The sequence below is a fragment of the Ricinus communis genome, chromosome 6, assembly GCF_019578655.1.
Source record: "Ricinus communis isolate WT05 ecotype wild-type chromosome 6, ASM1957865v1, whole genome shotgun sequence".
Lineage (NCBI taxonomy): Eukaryota > Viridiplantae > Streptophyta > Magnoliopsida > Malpighiales > Euphorbiaceae > Ricinus > Ricinus communis.
The window spans coordinates 6,194,471-6,204,872 of NC_063261.1; the positions used below are offsets into that span (position 1 = coordinate 6,194,471).

Genomic DNA, 10,402 nt, shown 5'->3' on the forward strand with positions numbered 1-10,402 from the left:
ATATACTTACATTATTGGGTAATAGTAAATTAAATTAAATGGTGCTTGCTTACTCATGAAAATTATTAATTTACTAAATTGCCCCTGAAAAATAAAGAAACTAAAATTTAAAATTCACGAGTATTACATATGAGAAGGCGAAGAACATATAAATTATGCTTCTTTTTAGATCTCATTTATTCTTTTAGCTTTATTTTTTTCTTTCAATTAGTGTGAAAAATAGGAAATAGACATCTATATAATATATATATATATATATACACACACAACAATTCTAAGCAATTTTATTCATTTAGCAAAAGCCTAGATAGGTACATTTTGATTTTTCATGATATAACTCCTGTTATCAGCCAGTCTTTCTAGATTAACTGATTATTTTTCTCTCTTTTGTCCTGACTTTTGCCTAACCAACCTTTTTAGGTTTTCCGATCAGTAGGCTATTTTTCTATTATTTTTAATTTTTTATTATACATAGTATTTCTTGAGGCGATCTATTTTAATTGGCTCAATGAACTCGTTCCCCTCCAGGTCTGAGATCTTAGCAGCACCTTTGGGAAATATCTTCTTTACCAAGTACGGGCCTTCCCAATTTGGCCTGAACTTCCCTCTGGGTTTGAATGCAGTAGGTCTCATATGCTTCAATACTAGATCCCCAACTTTGATCTTTCCTCGCTTCACTCTCTTATTGAATGCCCTAGCTATCATTTTCTGATACAACTGCATGTGGTATAGGGCTTTCATCCTTTTCTCATCAACCAAAGCTAATTGCTGGTACCTTTGCTCAACCCACTAGTACTCTAGTACTTCAGCCTCCAATATAACTCTCAAAGACTTTAACCCTAACTCAATTGGCAAAACTACTTCAGTCCCGTAAACCATAAAATATGGTGTTTGCCCAATCGATGTTCGCTTGGTTGTACGATATCAACAAGTGCAAAAGGTAATCGAAATGACCAGTCCTTATGATTACATACCATCTTCGAAAGTATTTTCTTCAGATTCTTGTTGGCTGCTTCTACCGTTCCATTCGCCTGAGGTCTATACGGAGAAGAGGTGATGTTCGATCTTGTATTTCGCTAGCAGGTCCGCTGTCTCACCCATGAACTATATCCCGTTATCTGTCACAACATGATGTAGGACCCCGTATCTGCAGACCAAGTTCCTTTCTATAAATTTGGTCATTTGCCTTGCCCCTATGGTAGCAAATGATTCGATTTTGACCCATTTCGAGAAGTAGTCAATTGCTATGACTATGAACCTGTGACCATTCGAGGGAGGTTTTATTTCTCTGATGATGTCGATCCCCAAGCTACAAAAGGCCAAGGAGATGTTAAGTTATGCAGCTCAGTTGGAGGCACGTGACTCAAGTCATTGTACAATTGGCATTCATAGAATTTCCTTACTAGTGCTATGCAATCCTTCTCTATTGTTACCCAGTAATAACCTTACCGCATGATGTTCCTGGTTAACACTATGTGTTCATATGAGGCCTATATAATCCTTTGTACATTCCCTTCATCACTACTTGAGCTTCTACTTTAGTCACACATCGGAGTTGTACACCCAACACCATTCTTCTATAAAAAACTCCCTCATGGTTGATGTAGTTCCTAGCTTGAATTTGTAGCATGTATCTTACTCTAGTAGTCGCTTCTTCTAGATATTCCCTGCTTTCTATGAACCTCTTCAAATTATAGAACTATGGCTTCTCTTCTAGTCCCTTCTAAACCTGGATAAGGCTTCATTGATAGTTGTGAAGGATTGACCTGCATAGATGACAGGGTAGCCAGTGCATCCACTATCTGATTCTCATCTCGACACAAGTGTACAAAGGAACACTTAAGGAAGTAGGGAAATTACACACTAAAGTTTTGAGCTAGTTGACAAACGGCTTCAACCTCTCTTCTTTTACTTTCCATTCCTCAAGGGGTTGTTGGATTACTAGCATAGAGTCCCCGTAGACTAGCAAATGCTTAGCTCCTAGTAACACGAGCGCGTCTAATCCAAATAAATATACTTCGTACTCCATGTTATTAGTAACTTTAAAGTCCAATCTTTTTGGCCATTGGCAGCATCTCCCTTTCTAGCGTGATTAGAACTATCCTAAAGCCGGCATCTCCTGCTTTCACGGCTCCATCAAAATACATCTTCCACTCCTAGATCTCGATTGCCCCCAAATTCTCATCAAGAAATTCCAAATTCCAAGGGTTGTCTCCTTCGATTGTATTTTAGGCTAGAAACTTAGCTACAACTCTATCCTTGACTACCTTCTTAGTAATGTACTCAATGTTTGAATTTTGTTAGGAGCACCAACCATCTAGCCAGCTTCCCTATAAGAGATTGCTTATCAAGAAATTACTCGAACCTTATAAAACTGAAAGTAGTGCCTCAACTTTCTTGTAGCCCATATCATGGCTAGGCATGTCTTTTCCATGAGGTTATACTTCAAGTCATAAGGCAATAACTTCTTACTGAGATAATAGACAACATGCTCTACATCATTAGGTCTACATTGCGCTACCATTGCCCCATCCTCCTAAGCCAAGTATAGGATCAGCGGCTTACTATCCTTTGGTAGCTTGAGTACCAACGACTTTATCAAATACTCTTTGATTCTATCGAAGGCCTTTTGACAATGCTCATCCCATACAACAGTTTGATGTTTCCTTAAAAGCTTAAAGATAGGATCACACACCATTATGAGCTTGGAAATGAACTTGCTGATGTATTGCAAGCGTCTTATGAAACCTCTAACTCTTTTCTCCGTCTTTGGTGCTAGCATCTCTCAAATAGCTTTGACCTTGTCCAGATCGATCTTTATGCCCCACTGACTCACTATATGTCCTAACAGCTTCCTTGATGTAACTCTAAATACACTCTTCTTCGGTTGAGTCCCTGTAGACTAGCAAATGCTTAGCTCCTACTAACACTAGCGTTTCTAATCCAAATAAATATACTTCATACTCCTCTATGTTATTAATAACTTTAAAGTCCAATCTTTTTGGCCATTGGTAGCATCTCCCTTTCTAGCATGATCAGAACTATCCCCAAGCCTGCATCTCCTGCTTTCACGGCTCCATCAAAATACATCTTCCACTCCTAGATCTCGATTGCCCCTAAATTCTCATCAAGAAATTCAAATTCCAAGGGTTGTCTACTTTGATTGTATTTTAGGCTAGAAACTTAGCTATAACTCTATCCTTGACTACCTTCTTAGTAATGTACTCAATGTTTGAATTTTATTAGGAGCACCAACCATTTAGCCAGCTTCCCTATAAGAGATTGCTTATCAAGAAATTACTTGAACCTTATAAAATTGAAAGTAGTGCCTCAACTTTCTTGTAGCCCATTTAATGGCTAGGCATGTCTTTTCTATGAGGTTATACTTCAAGTTGTAAGGCAACAACTTCTTACTGAGATAATAGACAACATGCTCTACATCATTAGGTCTACATTGCGCTACCATTGCCCCATCCTCCTAAGCCAAGTATAGGATCAGCGGCTTACTATCCTTTGGTAGCTTGAGTACCGGCGGCTTCATCAAATACTCTTTGATTCTATCGAAGGCCTTCTGACAATGCTCATCCCATACAACAGTTTAATGTTTCCTTAAAAGCTTAAAGATAGGATCACACACCATTGTGAGCTTGGAAATGAACTTGCTGAGGTATTGCAAGCGTCCTATAAAACCTCTAACTATTTTCTCCATCTTTGGTGCTAGCATCTCTCAAATAGCTTTGACCTTGTCCAGATCGATCTTTATGCCCCACTGACTCACTATATGTCCTAACAGCTTCCTTGATGTAACTCTAAATACACTCTTCTTCGGTTGAGTCCCCAAAGACTAGCAAATGCTTAGCTCCTACTAACACGAGCGCTTCTAATCCAAATAAATATACTTCGTACTCCTCCATGTTATTAATAACTTTAAAGTCCAATCTTTTTAGCCATGCGTCATCTCTCTTTCTAGCGTGATCAAAACTATCCCCAAGCCTGCATCTCCTGCTTTCACGGCTCCATCAAAATACATCTTCCACTCCTAGATATCGATTGCCCCCAAATTCTCATCAAGAAATCCAAATTCCAAGGGTTGGCTCCTTCGATTGTATTTCAGGCTAGAAACTTAGCTATAACTCTATCATTGACTACCTTCTTAGTAATGTACTCAATGTTTGAATTTTGTTAGGAGCACCAACCATCTAGCCAGCTTCCTTATAAGAGATTGCTTATCAATAAATTACTTGAACCTTATAAAATTCAAAATAGTGCCTCAACTTTCTTGTAGCCCATATCATGGCTAGGCATGTCTTTTTTATGAGGTTATACTTCAAGTCGTAAGGCAACAACTTCTTACTGAGATAATAGACAACATGCTCTACATCATTAGGTCTACATTGCGCTACCATTGCCCCATCCTCCTAAGCCAAGTATAGGATCAACGGCTTACAATCCTTTGGTAGCTTGAGTACTGGCGGCTTCATCAAATACTCTTTGATTTTATCAAAGGCCTTCTGACAATGCTCATCCCATACAACAGTTAGATGTTTCCTTAAAAGCTTAAAGATAGGATCACACACCATTATGAGCTTGGAAATGAACTTGTTGATGTATTGCAAGCGTCCTATGAAACCTCTAACTCTTTTCTCCGTCTTTGGTGCTAGCATCTCTCAAATAGCTTTGACCTTGTCCAGATCGATCTTTATGCCCCACTGACTCACTATATGTCCTAACAGCTTCCTTGATGTAACTCTAAATACACTCTTCTTCGGTTGAGTCCCCAAAGACTAGAAAAATGCTTAGCTCCTACTAACACGAGCGCTTCTAATCCAAATAAATATACTTCGTACTCCTCCATGTTATTAATAACTTTAAAGTCCAATCTTTTTAGCCATGCGTCATCTCTCTTTCTAGCGTGATCAAAACTATCCCCAAGCCTGCATCTCCTGCTTTCACGGCTCCATCAAAATACATCTTCCACTCCTAGATCTCGATTGCCCCTAAATTCTCATCAAGAAATTCCAAATTCCAAGGGTTGTCTCCTTCGATTGTATTTTAGGCTAGAAACTTAGCTACAACTCTATCCTTGACTACCTTCTTAAAAATGCACTCAATGTTTGAATTTTGTTAGGAGCACCAACCATCTAGCCAGCTTCCCTATAAGAGATTGCTTATTAAGAAATTACTCGAACCTTATAAAACTGAAAGTAGTCCCTCAACTTTCTTGTAGCCCATATCATGGCTAGGCATGTCTTTTCCATGAGGTTATACTTCAAGTCATAAGGCAATAACTTCTTACTGAGATAATAGACAACATGCTCTACATCATTAGGTCTACATTGCGCTACCATTGCCCCATCCTCCTAAGCCAAGTATAGGATCAGCGGCTTACTATCCTTTGGTAGCTTGAGTACCAGCGGCTTTATCAAATACTCTTTGATTCTATCGAAGGCCTTTTGACAATGCTCATCCCATACAACAGTTTGATGTTTCCTTAAAAGCTTAAAGATAGGATCACACACCATTATGAGCTTGGAAATGAACTTGCTGATGTATTGCAAACGTCCTATGAAACCTCTAACTCTTTTCTCCCTCTTTGGTGCTAGCATCTCTCAAATAGCTTTGACCTTGTCCAGATCGATCTTTATGCCCCACTGACTCACTATATGTCTTAACAGCTTCCTTGATGTAACTCTAAATACACTCTTCTTCGGTTGAGTCTCAGGTTATACCTTTCCACTCGTCTTAAAAACTAATTAAAAGCCTGAAAGTGCCCTTTCCTTACTTCAAAATTTACCATCATGTCATCAACGTACACTTCCACCTCTTTATGCATCATGTTGTGAAATAAGGTAGTGGCTGCTCTCTAATAAGTTTCCCCCGTGCTCTTTAGTCCAAAAGGCATAACCTTGTAGTATTACGTACCCTACTCGATGATAAAAGACTTCTTTAGCTTATCCACCGATGTGCGTAAAATACACACATCTAAATGGGGTTTTTAAGATTGATTTTATAGATAATTGGATATGAATTGGTCTCAACACTCACCCTATACAGATCATTTGGGTCCTAACCAAATGAGTAGTACTCATGATAATAGAATATTGCTTCAAGTGCACCTTTGCATCTCGACTTCCATTGAACTTTTGCATTTTAAGCATGTGAAGTTTGGAAGGTAACTTATTCCTCTCTAGTTAAGACTAGTTCATCAAAATCATAGGTTGAATCTAAACTTTGATCTTTAAGCATATTTGGCATCTTTTCGAGCCTTTTAGTCAAACTCTACAAAATCTTAGATTTCATACCAGCTTTTGCAGTAAGAGCAGACTCTTTCTTAGCTTTTTCTAGCATGTAGTCATCTAAGTTCCAAAGGTGCTCACCATTATGAGTAATAGTTGCAAGGGTAGTAGCAGTCTTTTGGATAGTCTATTTCTCAAAAATCTCAACCAGACCTTGTTGAAGTTCCTCTCGGATCATAATCCTTAGGTCAATGTCTTGCTCATGGACCATCTTTGAAAATAATGGACTTCTTAGGCTCTTATCTAGTATTGTCTCGATTGCTGGTGACATTGGTCCCCTTGACACCCTTGTTGTCTTATCCAAACTAAGGATGATAATCTAAAATGGCTTCAAAATAAGGAGTTAGTATGATGCATGAAATTCATGGTATGCATGATGCACGTGTGATGTGTGGTACTTGTGTTAGCTACAATCTAAGGCAGTGTACCTATCGATGCAGTCTAGCACTAATGGCGAGTATCAAGGTCGTATTCCTCGGGAAAGTGAAAGCCCAGAGTTACTCCTTTGTTCTTTGTTATATTAACCTAAAATGAATGATGAATAATTTCTAAACTAACTAATAGCTACAAGCTAAATTCTAAGGGAGATGCAGGAGTAATTGATAACTAAAATAACCAAGACAAGAAAGCAAACCCAAAGGGAACCTAAACTAGTTGGCAATCAAACAAAAGATAAAGGATTGGTGAGTCTAATTATACTACCCGAGGATGAATTCTTGACCGAATTCGGTTTCTTTCTCGAGATAACCGAATTCCTAAATCTAATAACCTAAAGTTGGAATCTCTTCCTAACGATTGATTCTTAAATTAGCATTAACCTTTAATCTGCCTCTATTAAGCTTTGTTAATTCCTAATCCAGCTAGTTAATTATCCTTATCTCTAAGCGATTATTAACCAGTTCTTGCTATTCAAAATTCCAATTGCCAAATGGACTTCTCAATCACACAAAGCAATCTAAACACACAATTCACAACGTCTCATGAATGATGCATTATCTTATTAATATTGAAAGTAAGAAGAATACAAAACTAACCCAAACAATCCAACAATATAATACTAAGCCAACATAGTAAAGAAATCCCAATGGATTTAATCAATCTAGCTAATCATGTTCATTATCAAAATCCACAAGAATACAATTACAACAGAGAGTAAAGGTAGAGAAAACCCAATTACACCCTTGGATGAGAGTAAACAGCCCCAAATCCTTTTACTCGAATTGAATCGATTCTTGTTCCTCTTGCTCGATTTGAAAACCAATCAACGAACCTCGCCCAATCTTCAATCTCTAAAGGGAATCCGATTGAAACCTTGATCCAAGTCTCCTTTTTTCTTTGGTTTCAGCTCAGAAAACCCCTTAGGGAGAGAAAATTTAGGGTTTGGGACGTTCTCCCCCGCTCTCCCTTTTTCTCTTTTCTTTCTTTTTAAATGAATTTGACCAGCTGCCATGAACATGGCCGTGTTAATGACCATGTTCCCAACACGTTCTGGTGTTGATGTGATGTGCATAAAATACACACATCTAAATGGGGTTTCTAAGATCAATTTTATGGATATTTGGATGTGAATTGGTATCAACACTCACCCTATGCATCTGTTTATGTGCATTAGGTCCAAAAGAAGTCAAAGAATGAAAAAGGAAAGAATTGGAGCATAATTGGACGTTAAAGCTGTCGAAACGAGCTAAGTACGAGCATCAGAAAGCTGAACATGGCCGTGTTGGTTTCAACACTGGCTGTGTTCCTAACACGGGCATCAACACGGCCGTGTTGCATGCATCAAAACATCAAAGAAAAGGAAGTTCTTAGGGAGCACAGCCACAGAGAGTAACACGGCCAGGAACACCAGCCCGTGTCCCCAACACGGCCAAGAACACGGCCGTGTTGGCGGCGACAGGGGGAATAATTAAAAGAACGAAGAGAGGAAAGAAAAAGAGGAGGCTAGGGTTAGAACGTCCAAAACCCTAATTTTTCTCTCTAAGGATTTTCTGAGCTGAAACCAAGAAAAAAGGAGACTTGGATCAAGGTTTCAATCGGATTCCCTTCATAGATTGAAGATTGGGCGAGGTTCGCTGATTGGTTCTCAAATCGAGCAAGAGGCAACTAGGGTTTGAGATTTCAAATTTGCAAATTTAGGATTTTTCATTCAGCTTGAAAGAGAAGGGTGTACATGCCTTTAATTTTCTTTTCCTTATTTTGTTCCCCAATTGCTTTAACCATGAACATGAGTAGCTAGATCTTTTGAACCCATTGGGGTTCACCTTTGTTGATGGATTATGCTTAATTGTTAGTTTTATAATTGTCATTCTTGCAATCTTCTTGCTATTTAGTAATAAAAGTTTGATTTAGTTAATTTGAGACGTTGAATTAATTGTTTATTAGGTTGTTTCTTGACATTGAGAAATGCTTGTTACAACTAGACATTGAATAGTAAGGACTAGTAGTTAACACTTAGAGATAAGGTTGATTTACTCACCGGATTAAGAATTAATAACTCTTAATAGTTTTAAATCATACTTAATGCTAATCTGTAGTAATCCGATAGGAAGAGATTCCATTAGATTAGTGCAGGTTTAGGAATTCGGTAAGCTCGAGAGAGGAACCGGGATTCAATTCAGGATTTAGGCACGGGTAAGCAAGATCGGCAATCCATAAAATCCATCTTTAGAATTCCATCACTTAGGCTCCCTTTTGGGTTTGTTTCTCTCCTTGCAATTGTCTTTTGATTGTTCATTGTCCTTCATTTACTTATTTGCACTCATAACCATTAGCTGGTACGTTAGAACTTTCACACCGTATTTCAGATTAGATAACATAGTAAATAGTAGTAACTCTAGGTTCACCCGATCTCTAGGGATACGACCTTGATACTCACTAGTGCTAGGCTGCATCGGTAGGTTCACTGCCTTAGGTGTACGTTGCATAAAGAGCCCATCAAGTTTTTGGCCGCTTCGGGGAAACAGAATTGAACTAGAGTGAATTGTTTTTGTGTTAATTTAATCATTGTTTGTTTATTCATTTATTCTTTATTTTTTATTATTATTTATTGTTATATTATTTTTAATTGATTGGTGGTTGTTTGGTTGTTGGTTTCAGGTAGTATATGACCAAGAGCTTTAACCCTGATCCTATAGCACCCTTATCTGACCCAGAGTGCTCTCTCAGATTATTAAGACGACGTTTGCAGGCAGCTGAGGAGGAGGACAGAGTTACAGTTCAGGTTCAAGGAGTTGACGCAATGGAGAACCTCAACCCCCAGGCCGATGATGATCAAACGACCATGTACGAGTTTGCTCGACCCTCTTTAGATGGGACGAAAACGAGTATAGTCAGACCTGCTGTAGCGGCCAACAATTTTAAGATAAAGGCCAATGTTATCCAGATGATCCAGTAAAGCGTGCAGTTTGGAGGATTGCCCAGCGAGGATCCTAATGCACATATCTCCAACTTTTTAGAGATTTGTGACACATTCAAGATAAATGGAACAACCGATGATGCCATTCGGCTGAGATTGTTTCCATTTTCCTTGAGGGACAGAGCAAAGAGATGGCTGCAATCTCTTCCACAACAGACGATCACTACCTGGAAGGCGTTGGCTGAAAAATTTCTATACAAGTATTTTCCTCCCGCTAAAACTACAAAACTTAGAAATGACATATCTTCTTTTATGCAGTTTGATGATGAAAGCATGTACGATGCATGGGAGAGGTTTAAGGATCTTTTGAGATGCTGCCCATATCACAGATTGCCAGTGTGGATGCAGGTTCAGACCTTCTACAGCGGGTTGAACCTTGCAACGAGGCAGATGGTGGATGCTGCAGTAGGTGGGGCGCTAAATAGTAAGACGCCCGAGCAGGCTCAGAACCTGATAGAGGAAATGGCCATGAACAACTATTAGTGGCAATCCTCTAGGAGCCGACTAGGAAGACAGGGAATGGTCAACCAAGTGGACTCTACAGCAGCCTTGGCAGCTCAAGTGGAACTTCTAGCCAAGAAGATCGACCAGCTCCGATGCTTGGCTCATGCAAATAACGCTATCGAGTTTTAGGTGGCCCGACAAGGCGAATCGCATCACGGGAGGTATGTTTGCTTCATCCTCTACTACT

General features: G+C 39.0%; 1 non-coding gene across 1 annotated transcript; it reads right to left on the bottom strand.

Annotated features, from left to right (window-relative positions):
- Positions 1-9,936: 9,936 nt before the first annotated feature.
- Positions 9,937-10,043, bottom strand: LOC112535752. Its single transcript, XR_003079832.1, has one exon. It is a non-coding gene; the product is annotated as a small nucleolar RNA R71 (small nucleolar RNA).
- Positions 10,044-10,402: the final 359 nt, after the last annotated feature.